At 43.6% G+C, this 23,924-nt stretch overlaps 2 protein-coding genes across 9 annotated transcripts in view; one reads left to right on the forward strand and one right to left on the reverse strand.

The window, feature by feature from the left end:
• sv2bb (synaptic vesicle glycoprotein 2Bb) overlaps positions 1 to 3,635 on the reverse strand; it is a 37,209-nt gene extending 33,574 nt beyond the window's left edge. The window contains exon 1 of the mRNA XM_024379195.2: positions 3,538 to 3,635. The gene's annotated coding sequence lies outside the window, so the exon portion shown is untranslated. The remainder of the gene's footprint in view (positions 1 to 3,537) is intronic.
• A 3,796-nt stretch (positions 3,636 to 7,431) lies between these two features.
• LOC112218424 (A-kinase anchor protein 13) overlaps positions 7,432 to 23,924 on the forward strand; it is a 100,715-nt gene continuing 84,222 nt past the window's right edge. For 4 of the 8 annotated variants that reach the window (XM_024379204.2, XM_042301446.1, XM_042301444.1 and 1 more), the window contains exon 1: positions 7,433 to 7,743. The gene's annotated coding sequence lies outside the window, so the exon portion shown is untranslated. Of the gene's footprint in view, positions 7,744 to 23,924 lie in introns of all 8 variants that reach the window. The other 4 variants (XM_042301445.1, XM_042301449.1, XM_042301451.1 and 1 more) reach the window with 2 other exon arrangements.

Genomic DNA, 23,924 nt, shown 5'->3' on the forward strand with positions numbered 1-23,924 from the left:
GTTGCACATACACTGCTGCCATCTAGTGGTCAACATCTAAATTGCACCCAGGCTGGAATAATACTTTGTGGTACAAAGTACAAAAAATGCATGCTGTTTTCTTTGTATTATCTTCTACCAATTCTAATGCGTTATATTCTCCTACATTAATTTCACATTTTCACAAACTTCAAAGTGTTTCCTTTCAAATGGTATCAAGAATATGCATATCCTGGTCCTGATCTACAGGCAGTTAGATTTGGGTAAATCATTTTTAGGTGAAAATTGAAAAAAATGGGCAGATCCTTAAGGTCAACCCTGTTACGATAACTGAACTCTCATCTTAATATGGTGAAAATATTCCTTTAAAAATATTTTTACGATTGTTATGATCAACCCTGTTACTTTATTTGGCACTTAATAGGCACTTACTATAGTCGTTTGTTTATTTAACCTCTTGAGATGGGAAAGCTTGTTTTTTATTATGTTAAACGTGCTCTTTGTGACGGAATGTTAAAATTAGGTGAAGCCAAAAGTTTTCCCCCCACCAAGTTACACATCTCAAAAGGCACCGAATTGGTGGAACAACCCAGCTACCTGTCTGGCATCCATGATGGAAGCCAGGTGTCGAGGTGTGGGGGCGGAGTGTCTATTCTCCTGCTCTTTACACAGTTGAAAGGCACTGTGGCAGGCAAATGTATGACATCACCCACTGCATTTACTGCAATGGCTACACAGTAAGGGACACCCGCAGTCATTTACCTTCAACCACTACATGTTTAAGTAATGTTTAAGTAATCTTTGATATAGTACAAAGGCAGATCTTCCTAATACATATTATGTCATACTTGTCAAATACTACTAGCACAGTACCAAACGTACTTCTGAAACATGTTAGGAGAAACAGTCTTATTTCAATATCAAAACCACGTCAAAAACCTATTTTGAATCGTGCCCATGTCACTAGGATCTTGTTATAGCGTTGCTCTGATATACATTGAGCATACCAAACATTAGGAACAAAGCATCAAAGCTGGGACCGAGAGATTGAAAAATAGCTTCTCTCTCAAGGCCATCAGACTGTTAAACAGCCATCACTAACACAGAGCGCCTGCTGCCTACATACAGTCCTGAAATCATTGGCCACTTTAATAAATTGATCACTAGTCACTTTAATAATGTTTACATATCTTGCATTACACATCCCATATGTATATACTGTATTTTATACCATCTATTGCATCATGCTGCTCGGTCATTGCTCATCCATATATTTTTATGTATATATTCTTATTCCATTCCTTTACTTAGATTTGTGTGTATTAGGTAGATGTTGTGCAATTGTTAGATTACTTGTTAGATATTGCTGCAAGGTCGGAACTAGAAGCACAAGCATTTCGCTACACTCGCATTAACTTCTGCTAACCATGTGTACGTGACCAATAACATTTGATTTCATTTGAACCCCTTCCTAATATTGAATTGCACTCCCCTACGCCCTTTTGCCTTCAGAACAGCCTCAATTCGTCAGGACATGGACTCTACAAGGTATCGAAAGCGTTCCACAGGGATGCTGGCCCATGTTGACTCCAATGCTTCCCAAAGTTGTATCAAGTTGGCTGGATGTCCTTTGGATGGTGGACCATTGTTGATACACACGGGAAACTGTTTAGCGTTAAAAACCCAGCAGCGCTGCAGTTCTTGACACCTGCTACCATACCCAGTGTGTCCAGTGGTTAGAGTGTTGGGCCAGTAACCGAAAGGTTGCTGCATCGAATCCCCGAGCTGACAAGTTCATATCTATCGTTGTGCCGCTGAACAAGGCAGTTAACCCACTGTTCCCTGGTAGGCCGTCATTGTAAATAAGAATTTGTTCTGAACTGACTTGCCTAGTTAAATAAAGGTTCAATGTAAAAAAAATCTAAATATCCTGTTCAAAGGCACTTACATATTTTGTCTTGACCATTCACCCTCTGAATGGCACACATACACAATCCATGTCTCAGTTGTCCAAGGCATAAAAATCCTTCTTTAACCTGTCTCCTCCCCTTCATCTACATTGATTGAAGTAGATTTAACAAGTGACAACAATAAGGGATCATAGCTTTTTACCTCGATTCACCTGGTCAGTCCATGTCATGGAAAGAGCATGTTTTGTACACTTGGCGTATTCACTGCGCTAGGCATCCTGAGAGCATAACCCTTCATCACTAATGGGATGTAAGGATGCACCACCAGTGCCTGCAGCTCTTGCCCTGTTCTTGATTGGTAATCCCTATAATTATACAAGGCCATATCCCTGGTGATGTTATGGGGCGTGTGTGAGTAATGAAAGCTATGATAATGATGTGCTGCGTATCTATGAGTCGTGTTAGCTCCCCTGTAGTGTCAGTGCCTTCTGTGTCCCCGTCTTAGCCTTCAACCCTCATTACTCTGATGAATTACCTTGTACTGACTGACCTAGACCATGGGTAATGGCATCATAGTTACACCTGGGCCAACGTCTGCAGAGAACAGGGAGGGAGGGCGGGCTGGAACTCAATAGACAGCTCTCCCAATTAACTCTAGAAAAACAACTGTCTTGGGAACAAATTAATTGTATATTTGTATTAGTTTTGTATATCCAAGTGGGTATCATCAATCCATGTCCACACCCTTTGTCAGAATAGTGGGCTGTGGATGGAATATTTCCTTCTGAAAAATGGATATGTTTCATTAATTTTCCTTTGAATAAATGGGAAATTGTGGATGCGCTGAGGAAATGAAGGCTCTAATCACAAACGTCATTATAATCTCAAGGCTACAACACTTCTTTCAATAAATATTCTTTTCAGACACCTCGAAATGTTTAGAGAAAGTGACAAAGAAACTTCACACGGTTTTAATCTAATTATTTCCACAATCATGAGATGGTAATGTTATAATGTGAAAATAAAAAAAATCTAAATAAATCAAGATTCATGAAATGCTGAAATACTGCAACCCCAACCCTACTGCATCAGAGCACAACCAACACCACAACTAGATGGAGAGCTTTGCAAGACTGAAAAAAAGGACGATTCAAAAATAGAATTAGAATACAACAGAGAATAGTAACAAATCAAAAGTTGCAATAAGCTACAGGTGCTGCCCCACCTTAGCACGGTCTAAGTAGGGAATTGCTCATCTCATGATCAACTGTAACAGCACTGTCTTTATGTATCATTTCGTTAAAAACTAACAATACATCAACATATGTATATAAACACCTGTTCACCTATCAATTTATGACATTATCTTTCTGGGGAGTCAGTGTTAAGTCATTCAGTAATGCTAATAGACTAACAGGACAAGAGGGAAATCTTCAAAGACACTGTATTATGCTGTAGCATGTTTCCCATATAAGTACACTGATATTCCCACAGCAGTTAGTGATGAGGATCCTCGGTAAAATCAGCATGCAGAACTTAGTGTACACCCAGTGAGACCAACAAGTATAGATTTGCTTTTAAAAAACCCCTACAATAATCTCTGAGTTCAGCCAAGTTGTAAAAACAAGGAAGATGGAATTTTGTTTACCTTCATCCTGGAGACCGGAGGACCCCTGCACGGCATTCCCTTTGTATTGGAGGGTCCTCCCAGTCCAGCAGAATGATGCAGAGAAAGAGAGAGAGAGAGCGCAAGAGAGCGGAAGTGCAAGAGAGAACAAGAGAGAACAAGAGAGAGAGGGAGCAAGACAGAGAGAGAGCAGGCCGAGAGAGAGAGAGTGAGAGAGAGGTCTAAGGGAGGGAGTATGGTGTGGTGTGTGGAGCAGCAGAGTTTCTTGATGCAGTCTGGGTACTAGCTGAATGCTAATCAGATAGTGGAGGCCTTTCCCCAGGAGTGGAGGAGTGCAGAGCAGACTCCCTCCATATATCTTGTCAGGCTCCCTGCAACACCCACTCACAGCCAGGAACCAGCACAATCAGCACTATCCACTAGCTGGATCAGACTATAGACCCACCGCCAGCCTGCCTCTAACTCATGACTGGAGGGGCTGTATGTATCGTATGTTAGGTAGCCAGGCAACCTGCCCCTACAGAGCAAACCCTGCTGTATGGGAACAAACAGGATCCAACCTAAACCATTCACACTTCCATCAGCACACTTATATTTTCAACTAATCTGAAAATGGTATTGTGCAAATGAAAAATAAATACATCTGTATTAGCTAACTGTTGTTCTAGGGGACAAACCCATGTTTTGTTGTGTTACCACCTCCAGAAACCCATTGTCTCTGACTGCATGCAGTTCACAGCTAAATAATCTACCAATATCGACGTGACATTACACACTAGCTGCTGCCTGTCTAGGCTGGAGTCTGTCATGCATTATTTCAGAGCGCAGCTTGCAGCAGTCATCTTTCATATTTTATGCAGCATGGGCAGACATTCCACACCACACACCAGCACCATACTAAAGAATGAAAATATATGGAAATGTTTGTGGCACACCCCTTATCTTGTACATTTTTAATTCTGATTCTTGGGCCAATTTCAACTGGTTTCCTGTTTATTACCATGTAATAGCCACTATCCTGTAATGTAAAGTGTTATCAGAATAAGTTACAGAGAAAGGCTGTTGTTTGAGAACAGATTCACTTCATTAACTTAAGGTGTATGCTGCCTTTTACACAAAAAGATGAAATGTGTGCAGTCTTGTGTAGGCCCTTTTACAGTATTGCAGCAACAAACTATATTAGATGAATTTATCATGGGTTGATCACTTGAATAGAAGCAATAAAAAAATGTAATGTGGCAAGCCAAAAGATGTACATTGTGGTTTTTAAATTGTCCTTTGTTCATTCAGCCAAAACATCCATTGTAAATTTGTTTGAATTACTATGCCAACAGTGCCCTCTACTTGACAAATGAAGCAGTATTCTTTCACTGGTAATGCCCGCACTGTCGGGATAAACACATTTTCATTTAATTTGACATATATCTACTTTGCAATGTCCAAAACTTGATGTATTTCTATTGCTTAGAAATACCTCATATGCATTGACTTGAGAGGATTACCACTTACAGGTCATGCAAAGTCCTAGCAATCGATCAAGTGTGGTCAAAGTAATGCTGAAGCTAAAAGATTCCAGGGGAATGAATCTCATTGTTGTTAGGGTCAGCATATTGTAAATGAACCCACATTGGAGCTCCTGCAGGATTAGAGAAACTACATTTAGAAGTTTTATTACCTCTGTCTGTCAACCTCAGTCATTACTGACTATTGGTCTTGGCAGGAATCTCTGTAACACATATCACGGGAGTTCCTTCCCTGTAGGTCTCCTGCCTGGTGAAGGTGATATGCAGTGGATTTCAGTAAGATGTTTTTCTTATTTATCTGTTGAAAGTACATATTATTGCCTTTGTGTAAGTATCATATTATAAAATGGATGATTGAAAACTACAATGCAATTTTATACACATGTAATCCATATCAAGATGTAATCTAACCTAAAATCACTGGTGCAGTAACACAGAATCTACTTGTCGCTTATTTGTGTCCTAACGGGTCAGTGGCCCCCTGTGTCTCTCTCTATCCATCCATCCTCCCAGCCAGCCTACAGTAGCAGCGTCCTACAGCACCTCTGTTGTGATTCCCTCCACGCTCCTCCAACCCCAGCATCATGCCGGATGCAGCCCTGGACAAATGTGTTTCAAAGCAGCCCAGCGTGACAGAAACCCGAGCTGCACCTCCTCACGCCCAGCCTCATATTTATCTAACCTCTGGGTTTCTCACTGAAGAACCAGGCGAGAGCGAGGAAAAGAGACAGCGGAGCATTCTCAGCCTAGAAAAACATTAGAGTTCTTCAAAGCCCACTGACACGTGGTAACCATGGAACCAGAATGGACTCCAGGGACCCTGCTCTTATTTTGGGGGGAACGGTGGAGGAGAAGAGGGCGGAGGAGCAGGAAAAGGGGGAGGCAGAATGGGAAGAAAATGGCAGAAAGAGCAGACACATTCACCAAAATAATATGACATATTGCATCATACTACAGCACGCTAACCTGAGACTCTACACTCTTAGACAAAAAGGTGCTATCTAGAATCTTAAAGGGTTATTCGGCTGTCCCCATTGGAGGACCCTTTGAAGAACCCTACACAGCGGGTTCTACATGGAACCCAAAAGAGTTCTACCTGGAAGTAAAAAGGGTTCTATAAAACCTAACCCTGTCTCTACATTATGAAAACCCCAAATATGAACAATGAGCAGTACCCTGCCTATACTGAGAGCCTCACTCCCACCTACATGCAGTGACCACACAGCACAGGTCAGGTCCACACAGATAACATGTATTATCTGCTAAACCATTGAGGATGCGTGATCCATTTCCAGTTACATGGTCCTGGATGGTATGAACAGGTCTCAGCTGAATTAAATTCTTCTAACTCACAAAACCCAAACATATACTAATGATTATAATGTGGTTATTGTGATTATGACTTGTAGCAGCCCGGCTGGGTTTGGAATGACTATACGGCCGTCTCAAGGAGGATTCACATGAACAGTTATCTCCTATAGGTGTCCAAATAGAGGGGGCCAGTGTTCCTGGAGACCAGGCCTCATTCGCATGTTTCCTGACAGACTGCCACACTTCCTGAGGACATAAAACTGGGGTGTATTCTCAGAGTTACCACAAAGCATTCACACCATCTCTCTGCCACCGGGATGAATGAAGTGTGTCACTGTGCACAAGTGGACATAAGTGAATGGTAGTGTGTGCATGTGTGTTTGTGCGTGCGTGCATGCATGCTTGCGTATGTGTGTGTGTGCTTGCGTGTGTGTGTGTATATGTGGACGGTGTTGTTTCAGCTTGGGAGCAGCTAAGCCTCTGTTTGCCCTCCTCTCGGATTCCAGGAAAAGGACCAGAGTGCTACTGGGTAGCTTGCATGCGGGCTGCTAAAGAGCTCATTCTAGGACCTGCTGCTAGATCTACTGGTCATGCAGAGCAATGCATGATTGCCATATCAATCACAGTGCTGCTGAGCCTATGTATTAATAGGTTAGAGATATTAGTAAACCATGTCCCTTCGCATAGCCACTAGAGGTCCACCTTACCCACATGGAGTAACCTACATTATTGCCTAATAAAATGCAATGTGTTTTCCCTTAACACATAATGCTCTATGGTTGCATAGCATATTCTACTACAGTCTTATGCATTGATGCTGCCAAAAGGGTTTATGTGAAAATGACCAAGTTGACAACTTTATATACAGTTGTTTCATCACCTGTAATGTCTGCATGTCAAAATATGGCTTGCATAGATAGAAACCCGTTACAATTCCGACGCCCACCCCATTATCTCAGGGGAAAAAAACATCAACACAAACAGAACGATATATTATAGGGATGGCTGAGTGACAGCTTGTTGGACCGGTGAGAGAAGACAATGGAACACAGCTCCAACTCAACCTCATCTCCCAAGTGACGGTATAGCCCGCCCTCTGATGCATGCTTCGTGGACTGATTCAGAAGAATAGAGAGTTGTTGTCGTGAGCAACAAGTAGGTGCTCTGCGAACTATTTAGTAGGCCTACTGTATTGCGTACTAGAGGCCATTCATTACGCTGAGAAGAAGGGGACTTTATATGACGATTAGATGCTCAAGTGATCTTCTGGACTTCTCTCTGCAGATCAATTAGTACAGATAGGTGCGGTTTGTGTCCCGATAACTTGTGTTAGACCGAACAGGGGAATGCTTCGGAAAGAGGAAAGCACGCATTAAACACCCCAAAGTTCGAGGTAAGATACATTGTAGGCAATAGCACGAGCTAAGTAAAAGGACAGTGTGGTTTTGAAACAACTCTCGTTGGTCTATTTTGTACAAGATACAATTTACATGTTTCGGATGAGCTATGGCACATTATAGCCGTTTTGATTGATCATCTACGGGTCTGGCCTCATGATTGTAACAATGTAACACATGTTGTAGTGACACGGAGGTGGCCTTGCTGGTAAGAATCCAAAGAATCAAAGCCTATTCCGTGGTAAATAATGCGGCACACCTCGGTAGTGGGCTACCCTGTCCCAGGCACCCCCCTAACTTCGGATCAGATTTAAATCCTAGCGGCCATCAAAAAACATGGGGGATTGCACGCCACTGTTGTGCCACTAAAAATGTGCCCGGAATTAATAGAATGACCCCCTAAAAGTCATCCCCAGACCCCTGCCATATTAATAACATGCATAGTTGCTTTGATGTAATTACATGTAATTGTGATGTTAGTTCATGTGGTTATTATTACTTTGGTTCAATAGCTATATATTACCAAAGTACAGTAGCTATTATTGTTAGGAGTAATGGTGCTCCGATTGTGGTCTGAAACAAATAGCCACATTGAATCAGCTGTGACGTAGATGTAACATTTACTAGTTCATTGCATTAGGGTTGTGATAATAGCACATGTTTCAGAACAACATATTGTTCATTATAAGCCATCTGGGTGTTTAGAAACATACGTTTATACCCAATGTGCAGTTGTAGCAGCAGTTATTAACATGCATACCTAGGCCAAGATACTGCTTTTTGCATGCCGCATCTAAATGGGTGTGGCCAGCGCCACCGACTCCGGTGCGACTTCTCTAAAGGGCTTGTGATTGGTAAAACATGCCAAGGCCTGGGAGCCAGCCTCCGGTACATGTTAACGGGGACTCATGGATTTCCTGTCTAGAGTTTGTTATTGTTTTGAATTTTCTTTACCTTTAACCCCCCTCTGATTACATACTGTAGCCTTGAGTTTGTTATTGTTTTGAATTTTTCTTTACCTTTAACCCCCCTCTGATTACATACTGTAGCCTTGAGTTTGTTATTGTTTTGAATTTTTCTTTACCTTTAACCCCCCTCTGATTACATACTGTAGCCTTGAGTTTGTTGTTGTTAAGACTAGGAGCAGGGGAATTCCCAACGTATGCTGGGTGTTGGGTCTCCGTTTCCCACTGTAGCACCAGCATGCATTAGAGATCACACACAGTTGGACTAGCTGTCTGGCACACATGCATGTTTTGTGTTTCCCCCTCAAGGCTCTATATCTGGCTCATTTGCGCTAAGGTCTTTGTCCTAAGGGTTTGGCCAATTGTCTGTAAGCTATCATGCATGTTTCCGTGTAGGACTTGGTCATAGTGGTTCATAAAGACTGATAGAGTACTTTGATAATAGTCCTTACAACCAATCGTTGCACTGCATCCTGTAAATAGTGTGTCTTGTGTATGAAGCTCAAAGCAATGCAGCCGTTCTTGTGAAAAACTAAATCAGGGTCACAGAGTGTTTCTTGGTTTTGAAACAAAAGTGTACACCTCACACGCATGGTTATGGGCTTCAAAAAAAAAAAAAGGAGACACCTGTACCATGTCAGACATAGAGTTGAAATGTATTGTTGAGTTTGCATCCCAATATTACACTTTATACACATCACAGAAGACTGAAATATAACATAACTATTTGCCATACGAAACACCAGATTTTTTTGTCTGTTACATGTTTTGAAATGTTTATTAATGATGAAACTATGCTAGATATGAATAATGTTCCACCCACGAGGCCACTAGTCATTTGACTGCAGGAAAGGTCTACGTGTGTTTTGCAGCTCTGGAAATAGAACTGTCAAACAGGAGAAAGTGGTGGCTGACATTCCTTACAGTGGAATACTCTGTTTAATGAAACTTAAGTGGGTCCATCTGCCACTTACTGCCTGGGTTGGAATTTCAAATCCTTATGAGAGTGGTTCCTCACGGACCACAGGGCCTGCACAGATTGACCTGAACGTTCTTTCATTGGGGTAACATTGGGGTAACATTTGGGGTATAGGGAATTATCCTGTCTGAGTTTTAGCCATATGTCTTGTTTTCTCACCAATTTTCTCACTCAGTGATCAAAATATGACCTTTTTTCTTATTGAAGTGTGATTTTAAGGACTGAGCTGCTAAAGGAAATGGGGTACTGGCATCTTGTAAGCAGCAGTAGAATAGTAGGTGTCCTCGGGCTGTCTAGAGGACATACAGGACACAAATCAAATCCATGGGAGGTCTTTGGATGTAATGGATGATTGGAGAATGCGTTCGCTGCCTGAGTTTCCTCCATTTTCAATGTGGTAAGGCAACATTAAAGACCTCTATGAACATAGTACTGGGCCCCACAGGCCTTTCTGACTAAACACCCTTGACGCACCAACTGGGTAACCTGGTAGAGAGGGGACCAGTGACACAGAGGGAGACCATACCACGCTTCTCAATCATCAACACCTCTGGGGATAGTTATTTATATTTCAGTTTTTCAATCTTAATAAACTTTCATCAGTTCGTGTGGCTGTTGGGCTGTTTCACAGGGAAGTAAATGTTTTGAGCGCAGAGCTCAGTGGCCTATGCTGTCTTCCCTGCCCAGTGATTTGTTTTCTCTTCACTCCCCTTATATGCCTGTGGTTTTGCTGCTTTGTAAGCATGGTCACAATTCCAATCATTCCTGCTTTTCCGGTTTTAAGCTGCTCTCCGACTTCAGAAGTGGTTTTCCAGTGCCCATCTGTCTCGGTGTGATACGAGGCATGCCTGTCTTAGTGCTAACTGCCCCTCGTGAAAGGTTGCGCCCTCAATCGCAGTGCACATTTCCTCCAACAAAGGACAGGACAATAGAAGCACAGTACTTCAGATGGAAGCTGTGTTGGATAGGGTTGAAAACATGATGGCAACAGATCTATTCATAGCACTGAGTCAAGTATGGATTTAGCTAACCAAATTAGCCTTTTTTTGTGTTGAGTCAGTGTCTCACTTGGATTGTACCATGTGTTCTAGTGGAGGACATTGATTGCAAACAGACAGAGGCTCGAGGTCTACCTCTGACATTTTGCTGCGTCGAATTAAACTCTGCACTTCCGGGATCTGCTCGATTACTACAGTATCATCATAATAAACATGAATAACTCTGTCCAGATCCTCCGTTTCAATCTTTCCTTTGTAGTATTCTAACTACAGCTGGGTTTACAGAAGTGCCCTCAACTGTTCAGAAGGGAGCAGGTGTTAACCAAGCCAAGTCTGTTCCAGAGAAGGCCACCAACAGCACATGTCCCAGGCACTCCAGTGCTGTTGACACACCTGCCTGTGGCTGGCCTGCTCTCCCCCTCTCCCCTGTGACATCACAGCATTTATCTCCCCCTCATCACCATCAACATATTTATCCCTTCTGTAAACAGAGTATAGTGCCGCCTGGTCGGCCAAACACTCACACAGGTTCCTCTGGAGTCCGTGCCTGCTTCAAACACTCACACAGGTTCCTCTGGAGTCCGCGCCTGCTTCAAACACTCACACAGGTTCCTCTGGAGTCCGCGCCTGCTTCAAACACTCACACAGGTTCCTCTGGAGTCCGTGCCTGCTTCAAACACTCACACAGGTTCCTCTGGAGTCCGCGCCTGCTTCAAACACTCACACAGGTTCCTCTGGAGTCCGCGCCTGCTTCAAACACTCACACAGGTTCCTCTGGAGTCCGCGCCTGCTTCAAACACTCACACAGGTTCCTCTGGAGTCCGCGCCTGCTTCAAACACTCACACAGGTTCCTCAAACACTGCCTGGTTGCTTTTTTTGTTTGCTTGTTTAATGGGGAAGTTAAGTCTGCGTTCGATATGTGTATTTCAAATACAGTCATTTTCGTTGAGGTTTTTGTGAAAATGGATGGAAAACAAGTCATGAAAATCACTCACTCAGACCTGCCAGTGGCCAGAGTTTTAAAGTGCAAAGATACTGTCAACGCAGAACCTTGCCATGAACTTTAGTAACCTTCAGTAACCCCTGAGAGGAAAGGCTCTTCGTCCTCCTTTCCAACTTGTCATCCCTTGTATGAGTTGATCCCACATCTGCACTTTTAGTGATGATGTGCCTGCGTGTGAGGAGAGCAGCAGTGTGCAAGCTGGGCCTGTCCTTTCCAGGTCCACATCATTACTGTAGCCTTCACCTCCACCTGCTCAGCCTCTATCTGCCTTTGTCATGCACTGTGGTGGCGGGGGGGGTCTCTGTAGCTAACACGAAACTACTTAGTCCTAATGTAATCATAGGTCATGATTATATTTGAGAGAAAATAAAGTCATGTTGAAAGGGATTGTTGCTATTAGTTAACAGTGTCCCTTTTGTAGCCAGTGTGCAGTGAACCCCGTAGACATGACCATTTCTGTTGTGTTATCAGTAATAACACTCATGTTTCTATTTTTCTTAAAGGTTAAGTCAGTAAAGAGCTTTTTTTTGTTGTCTTTTTTATTTGGTATGATATGAATTCACTACACCCACTTTGTTACTTAATCCGCAGCAACACAATTTCATATTTTTACAGTATAAATATTTTAATTGATTTGGGTGTCTTTTTGGGTATGTCCATTAGAGCAGAGGCCATATTTAGCGTTTGGGCGTGGGCATGGGCTTAGTAAGAGATTTCAGATTACTCTCCTCGCAGGAAATGGCTATGTGTTGATAATTACTTTTAATTAGCACCATTTCATGGTCCACTGCGGCATCATAGTCTCATATCAGGAGTTTGGAGAGTTTAGTCATGTCCTTCTGGGAAGTCATCATTCATCCAAATGACCTTTGTACATCCTGTGAACCACATTGGAGTTAACTACTGATGTGGACTATACATGGATGTTTATTAAGCCTTGGTTAACTAGTAAAGAAGACACAGTGTAAATACCGTGGCAGGTTTGTACAATAGGCCTTTTCAGGGCCTGATAGGCTGGTGTGATAAGACGAACCAGCAGCAGGTGATAAAACATCCTCTCCTCTCGTTAAAGATGTAAGACTGCCCTCTACCCCGGCCTTCAGGTATTATGGTCTCAGTCAGGACCTGTAATAGAACATTGACCTGTAATAGAACATCTTTCTTTCTTTAGCCTCTCGTTCCCACATCTCATTAAGCCACATTAAGAAGGCAGGCAGACAGGCAGCTAGGGCTCAGTTTGGGGCACCATGTTATGGCTGGCTGACACTTGTATCAGTTACTAGAAGCTTTTTTATTCTGATACCAGTGTTTTATTTTTCACCTCAGACTGATGACAGTCAGTGTAGAGAGGTGGATGGGGATTGTCAATCCGACCCCCTGCCTGCATGTCTGTGCTTCTCTGAATGAGCTACAGCTCTCTGTCTTTCTGCCAGAGTGTTGCCTATGGAGCGGTCCTAGCTGCCTGGGACTGACCGGGAGGAGTGTCATTGTGTTATCAGACTGGGTTTGTTTACAGACAATACTGCACTAAGCCCTGTCTCTAAACCCTCACTACTCATACTCCGGGTCGGCCCGCTGTGCACAATGATGTGGTTCCCTAATATCTGGTTGTTGTGGTGTGATGGTGTTACTGTCATAGTTCTGGTGGATGGAGCTGAGGGATCCTTTCTCCTGCTACAAACAGTGGTTATTCACATCCTGGTGGAGAGCAGCCGTTCCTGGGAAATGATCTAGCAAAATGTCATTCCGGTGTAGAAAGTGATAATGAAGTTATGACGTTGTTTACCGCGCTTTGACCGGACAGGTACTTGAGGTATTTGAGATTTTACAACTATGCGAATGAAGAGCTTTGTTTTTCACAAACAACAGGCCATATTCTGATTTAGTTCACTACTTCTTCTCAATAGGCCCGTCTTCCTGCTTGGCTGAATGTACCGCTCTTGGGACGGGGTTTTCCTCTGTGTTTATCGGAGCAGAATGGTTGCTAAGAGCAAGGCTCAAGTTAAAGCCTGGAAGTTTAGTTTCAGGGAAAAATGTGTCTCTCCCTCGTGTCCTAAAATCTCTCATCCACAAACGTTTGATTCCTTGCTGTGGAGGGAGTCTCCTGATGGGGGTTTGTTTTGTTCAGACTGCAGAGAAAGGCTGTGTCAGCTTCACATAACTGCTCATTAAAACAAGTTGTGGAAACCAGGACCCCCCCCCCCTCTGGGTCTGTGAGTTGTTCGGGCTCTGCTTGTCGGTCACAGCTGTATCTGTGGAGGCCAGGTAAAATGTTGTGGTACATATCCTGATATCTATTAAAGCAGGGCACAGGCAGGCTGATCCTCTCATCCAATAGCAAACCTCTATTGCTCCTCGATCCTGCCTTGAGGACAACCTGTTACAGCAGGAGAGCTACGTTTTGGATGGTTTAAACTGCTTAAATCAGTTTAAATCAGGGGCAGATTCTGGTCTTAACTCCCCCCTCCTCTAGCTTCCCCAGAGTCTCGCTTTCTTTAGTGCTCCTCACATGCATGAAAACCTCTCAACAGGCTCTTAGCAATCTCTGTATTTGGGCACCGCCATCTTCAGTGCCAAGCTGTTATCAGGCCCCTTAAATACTCCGTCTGCTCTTGAGTGTTCTCCATCCTTGGTATGCATTCCACCAGAACCCTTCACTGGTTCAGAGGAGCCACTCAAATGCCAAACCTTTTTAAGAAGGTTTACTTCAAAAGATGTCTCCGTTTATTTTTGCAGCACGTTATAAACTAAAATAGTTTTTTATTTTTTACACTGAATGCCCCCCATATAAACATGACTCTTTAGAGATGAGGTGAGCCGTTGAGGGGAGCATTAACCGGGCCTCTGGTTAAACTTCCACTCGATCAAACCACCCTCCTCCACCCTCCTGACCTGAACACATGCCTGTACCCCACCCCCATCAGAACACACACAGTCACACACAGTCCCTCACCCCAAACTGAGAAGGCTTGTTTAGACAGATTTAGACAGATTTAAACACAGCGAGCGTGGGGCTATTTCTGCTCGACTCTTATCTCCGTGGTAACTGGCTGTTGAGTGTTTTTATGGGGCTATTGATGTGAGGACTGATTAGACACTATTGTTTTACAAAATGCACTCACAGCGCAGCGAGATGAATCACCAATTGTTGGGTAATTCTGAAGACATTTAATGTATCTGAAACCACTCTTGGCCTTTCTACATCATAATCCCAACCCAGCTGTAGCCATAATATATTCCCTTCTGATTTGCCAGCAGTTCAGTTCCCTAAACCTCGGAATGACTGGGGCTCCAATTAGAAATCCCGGGGATTGACTTGCAGCAGGGATCTCCAAACAGTCAGTTATAATGTCCAAGCTGCTTTTGTCTGTCGGCATGAAGACTTCAACAGTGAGACAGCTGATTGGTTGAGCTCCATGATAAGTGAAGTGCAATGTTCCCTCTAAAGCTGCGGACTGCCACACAGAAGAAATATCAACCCGAGCCGAGATTGAACTTCACTCAATTTTCTAAAGTTTTCCCCTTTAGTTAACACCATCAACGTTTCCCTTTACTGTGGGAATTGTGCTCAAATCAACGCAATATTAGCCACTGTCAATGAAACATTCCGAAACGAAATTAATTATTCAAGGCTTAGTATGCAAAACTAACTGTGCGTGAGATTTTCTTGTAGTCAAAGCGCATTGGAGTAGGATTCTTTTTGGAGTAGGATTGGAGTAGGATTCATTGGAGTAGGATACATTGACAGGCAGGACTCAGGCCCGTACTCTACACAGACCGGTGTGCCATAACCAATCAGAGTGGCAGTAGGCCTTTATGCAAATAGCCGTTGCCATATATGGATCTGTGCCATTCACTTTGAACTGGACTGTGTTTATAGTGGAGTATGTGAGCATAGTTGAGTGATCAGAAATCTCGTTCAAGCGGTGTTTGCGCAAATGCTCAGGCCAACGGCTCCACTAAAAACCACTCCACGCTCACAGGAAAGAACTGACGCTCCAAATTGAGATTAAAATGAATTCAAATAACAATTTAACCAACACCCATCTTTTTTTGTTTCTACCTGGACCTACCATTAGGTTTTGAAGCATTGAAACCAAACCACACGATTTGAATTAAAGGTATTTTAATAAACTTGAAAAGGTGCATGTAATAAGCGCTCATCATTTCAAATTGGTTATATGTTATATTAAACAGCATATTAACTATCTAAATAGGTCAGGAGACAGACAGGGAGCCTAAGAAGGAACTACAAGCTTTTAGGCTATATTATTTCAATTATTTCAATGCTATAGCCTACAAAGAAATGCATTGTGAAATACACTGGCGAGTGCGACACACTAGGCTGGTAGGGAGTCAGGGACATTAAGGACTCAGCATTTCAACAACATTTTGTTGTATTAAATCATTATAGTCTATAAATTGTGCACATAGGCTGTGACTTACTTAAGCAGTAAGGCACGAGGGGGTGTGGTATATGTCCAATATACCATGGCTAAGGGTTATTCTTGTGCACGATGCGAAGCGGGGTGCCCAGCCCTTAGCTGTGGTATGTTGGCCATATACCACAAACCCCCAAGGTGCCTTATTGCTATTATAAACTGACTACCAATGTGATTAGAGCAGTACAAATAAATGTTTTGTCATCAAATCAAATCAAATCAAATTTTATTTGTCACATACACATGGTTAGCAGATGTTAATGCGAGTGTAGCGAAATGCTTGTGCTTCTAGTTCCGACAATGCAGTAATAACGAACAAGTAATCTAACTAACAATTCCAAAAAAACTACTGTCTTATACACAGTGTAAGGGGATAAAGAATAGGTACATAAGGATATATGAATGAGTGATGGTACAGAGCAGCATAGGCAAGATACAGTAGATGATATCGAGTACAGTATATACATATGAGATGAGTATGTAAACCAAGTGGCGTAGTTAAAGTGGCTAGTGATACATGTATTACATAAGGATGCAGTCGATGATATAGAGTACAGTATCTACGTATGCATATGAGATGAATAATGTAGGGTAAGTAACATTATATAAGGTAGCATTGTTTAAAGTGGCTAGTGATATATTTACATCATTTCCCATCAATTCCCATGATTAAAGTGGCTGGAGTAGAGTCAGTGTCATTGACAGTGTGTTGGCAGTAGCCACTCAATGTTAGTGGTGGCTGTTTAACAGTCTGATGGCCTTGAGATAGAAGCTGTTTTTCAGTCTCTCGGTCCCAGCTTTGATGCACCTGTACTGACCTCGCCTTCTGGATGACAGCGGGGTGAACAGGCAGTGGCTCGGGTGGTTGATGTCCTTGATGATCTTTATGGCCTTCCTGTAGCATCGGGTGGTGTAGGTGTCCTGGAGGGCAGGTAGTTTGCCCCGGTGATGCGTTGTGCAGACCTCACTACCCTCTGGAGAGCCTTACGGTTGAGGGCGGTGCAGTTGCCATACCAGGCGGTGATACAGCCCACCAGGATGCTCTCGATTGTGCATCTGTAGAAGTTTGTGAGTGCTTTTGGTGACAAGCCGAATTTCTTCAGCCTCCTGAGGTTGAAGAGGCGCTGCTGCGCCTTCCTCACGATGCTGTCTGTGTGAGTGGACCAATTCAGTTTGTCTGTGATGTGTATGCCGAGGAACTTAAAACTTGCTACCCTCTCCACTACTGTTCCATCGATGTGGATGGGGGGGTGTTCCCTCTGCTGTTTCCTGAAGTCCACAATCATCTCCTTAGTTTTGTTGACGTTGAGTGTGAGGTTATTTTCCTGACACCACACTCCGAGGGCCCTCACCTCCTCCCTGTAGGCCGTCTCGTCATTATTGGTAATCAAGCCTACCACTGTTGTGTCGTCCGCAAACTTGATGATTGTGTTGGAGGCGTGCATGGCCACGCAGTCGTGGGTGAACAGGGAGTACAGGAGAGGGCTCAGAACGCACCCTTGTGGGGCCCCAGTGTTGAGGATCAGCGGGGAGGAGATGTTGTTGCCTACCCTCACCACCTGGGGGCGGCCCGTCAGGAAGTCCAGTACCCAGTTGCACAGGGCGGGGTCGAGACCCAGGGTCTCGAGCTTGATGACGAGCTTGGAGGGTACTATGGTGTTGAATGCCGAGCTGTAGTCGATGAACAGCATTCTCACATAGGTATTCCTCTTGTCCAGATGGGTTAGGGCAGTGTGCAGTGTGGTTGAGATTGCATCGTCTGTGGACCTATTTGGGCGGTAAGCAAATTGGAGTGGGTCAAGGGTGTCAGGTAGGGTGGAGGTGATATGGTCCTTGACTAGTCTCTCAAAGCACTTCATGATGACGGATGTGAGTGCTACGGGGCGGTAGTCGTTTAGCTCAGTTACCTTAGCTTTCTTGGGAACAGGAACAATGGTGGCCCTCTTGAAGCATGTGGGAACAGCAGACTGGTATAGGGATTGATTGAATATGTCCGTAAACACACCGGCCAGCTGGTCTGCGCATGCTCTGAGGGCGCGGCTGGGGATGCCGTCTGGGCCTGCAGCCTTGCGAGGGTTAACACGTCTAAATGTCTTACTCACTTCGGCTGCAGTGAAGGAGAGATCGCATGTTTTCGTTGCAGGCCGTGTCAGTGGCACTGTATTGTCCTCAAAGCGGGCAAAAAAGTTATTTAGTCTGCCTGGGAGCAAGACATCCTGGTCCGTGACTGGGCTGGGTTTCTTCCTGTAGTCCGTGATTGACTGTAGACCCTGCCACATGCCTCTTCTGTCTGAGCCGTTGAATTGAGATGCTACTTTGTCTCTGTACTGGCGCTTAGCTTGTTTGATAGCCTTGCGGAGGGAATAGCTGCACTGTTTGTATTCAGTCATGTCACCAGACACCTTGCCCTGATTAAAAGCAGTGGTTCGCGCCTTCAGTTCCACACGAATGCTGCCATCAATCCACGGTTTCTGGTTAGGGAATGTTTTAATCGTTGCTATGGGAACGACATCTTCAACGCACGTTCTAATGAACTCGCACACCGAATCAGCGTATTCGTCAATGTTGTTGTCTGACGCAATACGAAACATCTCCCAGTCCACGTGATGGAAGCAGTCTTGGAGTGTGGAGTCAGCTTGGTCGGACCAGCGTTGGACAGACCTCAGCGTGGGAGCTTCTTGTTTTAGTTTCTGTCTGTAGGCAGGGATCAACAAAATGGAGTCGTGGTCAGCTTTTCCGAAAGGGGGGCGGGGCAGGGCCTTATATGCGTCGCGGAAGTTAGAGTAACAATGATCCAGGGTCTTTCCACCCCTGGTTGCGCAATCGATATGCTGATAAAATTTAGTGGTATACAGTCTGATATACCATGGCTGTCAGCCAATCAGCATTCAGGGCTCGAACCACCCAGTTTATAACTAGAATTAAACACAAATGAAACAAAAAACAAAAATCATTATTAGGCTCAGTATACAGTGCCTTTGAATACTTGTTTTTTTAGAAAGATGTGTTTGGCCAGAGTGTGTAGCTTCAGGCTCATGCGATGGTGCCTGGAGAGCAGGTCAGCAGTAGAGAATATCCTCTCCACACCTGCAGAGCCACTGGGGATGCTAAACACCCTTTTGGTCACTCTTGCCAGGCTGGGCAGGGATGCGGAGTTGTTATTTCTTCTATACGTTGGCCTTAAGGTTTTTAGGCAAAATAACCCAATCAAAACGGAGAGCACCTTGAATGTTGGAAGATGCCAGGTCTATTGGGCCAAAATCAATTATGGCTTATTGTATAGATAATATAACAAACATGAAGGAAACTAAAAGCTTTGCAACAATGACACACTTAGTTATCTACCAACCTCGTTCCTTTCTCTTAGCATGTGCATGCGGTAGGTACACCATCATGCTTTGGGGATAGGTGTCTTTTCAGATTCCACAATGATTCTTTAGTTGTGGACTCTACATCACTGCACTCCCTCTCTTGCTCTTGGTCGTCCTCATCTTTGTAAGTTACCTTGATTTTGCACCTGTGTGTTCTATCAGTTTCTCGCTGAAAATATTTATATTGGACTGGGCGAGAAGGCCGACGCACCAGCCTTCGGGAATCTCGCTCCAGCTCCGATCCTCGTCACATAGTCAGATTTTTAAGCATTAGTGGTCGCAAATAGATGCGCTTGTTTTGATATCAAAACCAGAGCTGCATCTACCCACCTGTGCACATTTGTTCATATTCTTTGCTAGTTAGTGAATTATTATCCCAGTTATGGGTCGTTTCTAGTCAACAATTAGGGAGTGGTTGCATCCTGCAAGAGCACAAAATGTGTGTATTTCTAGTCATCTTACAGACAGATCTTATAGACAGATCTGATATGGGCAGAAAGCTTAAATTGTTGTTAATCTAACTGCACTGTCCAATTTTCAGTAGCTATTACAGTGAAAGAATACCATGCTATTGTTTGAGGAGAGCGCACAGTTATGAACTTGAAAATGTATTAATAAACCAATTAGGCACATTTGGGCAGTCTTGATACAACATTTTGAACAGAAATGCAATGGTTCTTTGAATCAGTCTAAAACTTTGCACATACACTGCTGCCATATTCTTGCTTCAGGTCCTGAGCTACATACAGGCAGTTAGATTTGGGTATGTCATTTTAGGCGAAATTTGAAAAAAAGAGTTCCTCAGGAGGTGTATAAAACTGTAACTTAAAATGGGTACAGCCTCAGTGTTCACAGTAAACACATTTGAACAATAATCATGTTTGCGCCCGGGCAAACCTGAAATTTGCTCAGTCCTCCAAAAGATTTGAGGAAACTTTGGTGACATGCAGTCTTTGTCTTGTCATAATTTAATCAAAATAGCTGTTATGAAAAGCCAAATAAAAAAGAAAATGATATATAAATGTTACATTGTTTTTACCTCAAAGATTCTGGTGGTCGGTATGCTCAAAATCCCCATATTTGCTAAAACTGCATCAAAACCTCAGGAGGGGCAACAGGCAACATTGCTGTATGCAGTGCCTACCTTCCCCTTCATTGAAATGCATAAAAATAGTTGTTACACACGCGCATTCCTGACTCCTACATTCATTTAATTGAGTGATTTCATAGTTTGCGCTTGCGTGTAGCCTTAAAAAGGTTGGTCGTCAGAGATACTCGGCTCTTCCTCTCAGTGGTCATGGGCGTCTCTACATAGTTTGACGCTGGCATCCCCTGAGTGACAACTAACATTAACGAAGCTAGCTACCCACTGGGCAAAAACTGGTTGCACCAACGTTGTTTCCACGTAATTAAAAAAAAAAAAAATTGATCTAATGACGTTGAATCAATGTGGAAAACGGATTGGATATGCAAATAGTCATCAAAGTAAAGGAATTTGGTGGTTTTTTTCACCCAACATTGAACCTAAATCCAATAACATGGTGAAATGTTTTGTTAATTTCACGTTGAATTCACGTTAGCTGAACCAAATGTAAATAAAAACTAGAGGTTGATATGACGTCTGTGCCCAATGGGTAGTTAGCATAAACAATAACCTGACAAAATGGATATATGCACCTCAAACAATTTTCCCTTCATCCAGAAAAGTAGACGAATGGATTTAATTTACATTTGCAATTAGCAGGTCACAGGTGAATGAACATGAGAATAACTGTTTTATTTACAAATGTGTAAAACATATGTAACTTGCTCTATCATTAACAGGACCACAGAATACACATTTAAGATCTATACGGTAGAAAAGAGAAGATTTTAAGCTTCGTAACGATATCATAACTCTCTGATCAGCTGTTACGAGAAAATCCCAGATGTTTGCCGTCATTTTTCAGCCCGGCGCCGTTTGCATTCTGCTTGCAGCAACGCAAGTGTCGCTGTAGAATACATGGTCTGTCTGTCTGTTATTTGGTGTGTGTGGTAGAAAGATGACCTTGCTATTACCTGGCTCACAGTGGCGCCAGTGGTATCAGGTAAGGCTAGGGAGTCTACTTTCCCGAACATGAAAGTTTACATGAACTGTTGGCCGCTTCAATATCTCTTTGAGTGACAGACAGACGCTAGCATGGCATTAAGTAGACTGTGAATCCCACAGTCGATGGTAAACAAGTGTAATAGTTCAAAAAAAAAAGGTATTGAATGCATGAAACATTATTTGCCAAAATTGGAAACCTGTCATGGTAGAGTAGATAAGCTGGAGAGCTTTGAAGGTGTTCAGTTAAGCTGGTATTTCCCTAGTGAATGGTTCCTTAAGGTAACCATATGCACATATGTAACTTAATGGTGTGTTCCTACCGCATGACTGCTTGTTCATAGAGACACATCCAGGCTTTGATTAAGAGAAACACAAATAGCCCATATCCTTTGTCATGCCTGTTTTCCTGCATATTGGTATAAGCTACGTAACCAGTTGTGTAATGCTGCTATCTATCTGCCTTCGGGGGATGACCTTAGCTGCACATGACCCCTGACCTCTCAGAGGGCCTGACTGGCCCACAGTACAAAGGCTTTCATGTTCCAGGGGGAAGTCCCCTAGAGACTGTCCCACATGCTACATCCTGTTGGTGCCACAAGGGGTGTGTGTGTACGCGATCCAGCCCTCCATGTACTGTTATCCCTCTGAGTCAGCTCTGTAGCCACACACACACACACACACACACACACACACACACACACACACACACACACACACACACACACACACACACACACACACACACACACACACACACACACACACACACACACACACACACACACACACAGTCCAAAACCACCAGGAAGGGGACATTGACATCCAGACTATTTCTGCAGGCCCTTGTGAATGAGCATCAGCCCCTGTAGCTCAGATTGTTCACGCATTCCTCCACCATGACGGAGGCATGGACATATAACAGCCTGAGAGTCTCCACCATGACGGAGGCATGCACATATAACAGCCTGAGAGTCTCCACCATGACGGAGGCATGGACATATAACAGCCTGAGAGTCTCCACCATGACGGAGGCATGCACATATAACAGCCTGAGAGTCTCCACCATGACGGAGGCATGGACATGTAACAGCCTGAAAGTCTCCACCATGACGGAGGCATGGACATATAACAGCCTGAAAGTCTCCACCATGACGGAGGCATGGACATATAACAGCCTGAGAGTCTCCACCATGACGGAGGCATGCACATTTAACAGCCTGAAAGTCTCCACCAGGGCTCCAGCCGTGCTCTGACACCAGGATACCTCATAGCTGCCATGCTTTTCATATAATTACTACGTGTGCAGATGACGGAGGGTTAAAGCTAATCAAATGTAATGTAATGAATGGGTTAGCAAGTAGCCAGCTAATCCGTAATCACCTTATCCTATTTCAGGCTTCATGTCATTCATGGTGCAGTCTTAGCATCATCCACATCCACACAATAATATACTTCCCTGGTAATTGTGTGGTGCAACAGGGAATTGGCTTACCTAGGCTGAAACTACACTACATTAATGCTGTCTCTTCTCCCTAGACTTACTACTAGGGTCCTCCCTCGCCTTATATTTGCAGTATGTTAGTTGTGCGCCAGAACTGTTGTGCTTTATGATTTTATTAAGAGGAGACAGTTTAAGTGCAGTTAATTCCCCCCTAACAGAGACCAGGGAGCCGAGGTAGAGCTGAAGAGTGTTTTTTGACGAATTTACCCAGACTAAACAAATGGGTGTTTGGCTCTGGCCTTAGCTACTGAACTCACAGTTCCCCACACGTTCTGGGATTGACCATAGTTCTCCATTTTTGTTTAGTGGAACACTCTGCTTCTAGGTTTCTAACCTGACAGACTTTGCAACCTGCCCAAACAGTCCGTGTTGCTGCTTTGTATTTCAACAGATAGCTGAATGAAGTTAAACTCACTGACCTAGTTCTTGTTGCGGACCAGCTATTCTTTCTACGACACTGAGGTATGTGTCCTCTGTTTGCTGATTACCCATTTGAGTTCACCACCACCACAGTTCATCAAACTAAAGTTCTTATGGGGCCACTGAGGCTGTGGTTGCAGAGCAAATCAACTCCACACACACGCCTCTCATCCACACAGACGGAGACAACAACCCGAGGATGTACACAAACACAGAGTTAATATGTTAGTTGTGTCGGGGTTTGTCAGACTCCTTGTCGTCTTTATCACCAATAAGCAGTCTCTAGCCTTTTGCTGAAATGTTTTCGAGCGCAGAACGAGTCACTGGTCCTTTTTTAATGCCGTCGCTAATTTTTGGGATGAGAGACTGCAAAACCAAAAGTACAAGCATAATTGTTGTGTTGACAAA

Source organism: Oncorhynchus tshawytscha, linkage group LG19 (assembly GCF_018296145.1).
Source record: "Oncorhynchus tshawytscha isolate Ot180627B linkage group LG19, Otsh_v2.0, whole genome shotgun sequence".
NCBI classification, from domain to species: Eukaryota; Metazoa; Chordata; class Actinopteri; order Salmoniformes; family Salmonidae; genus Oncorhynchus; species Oncorhynchus tshawytscha.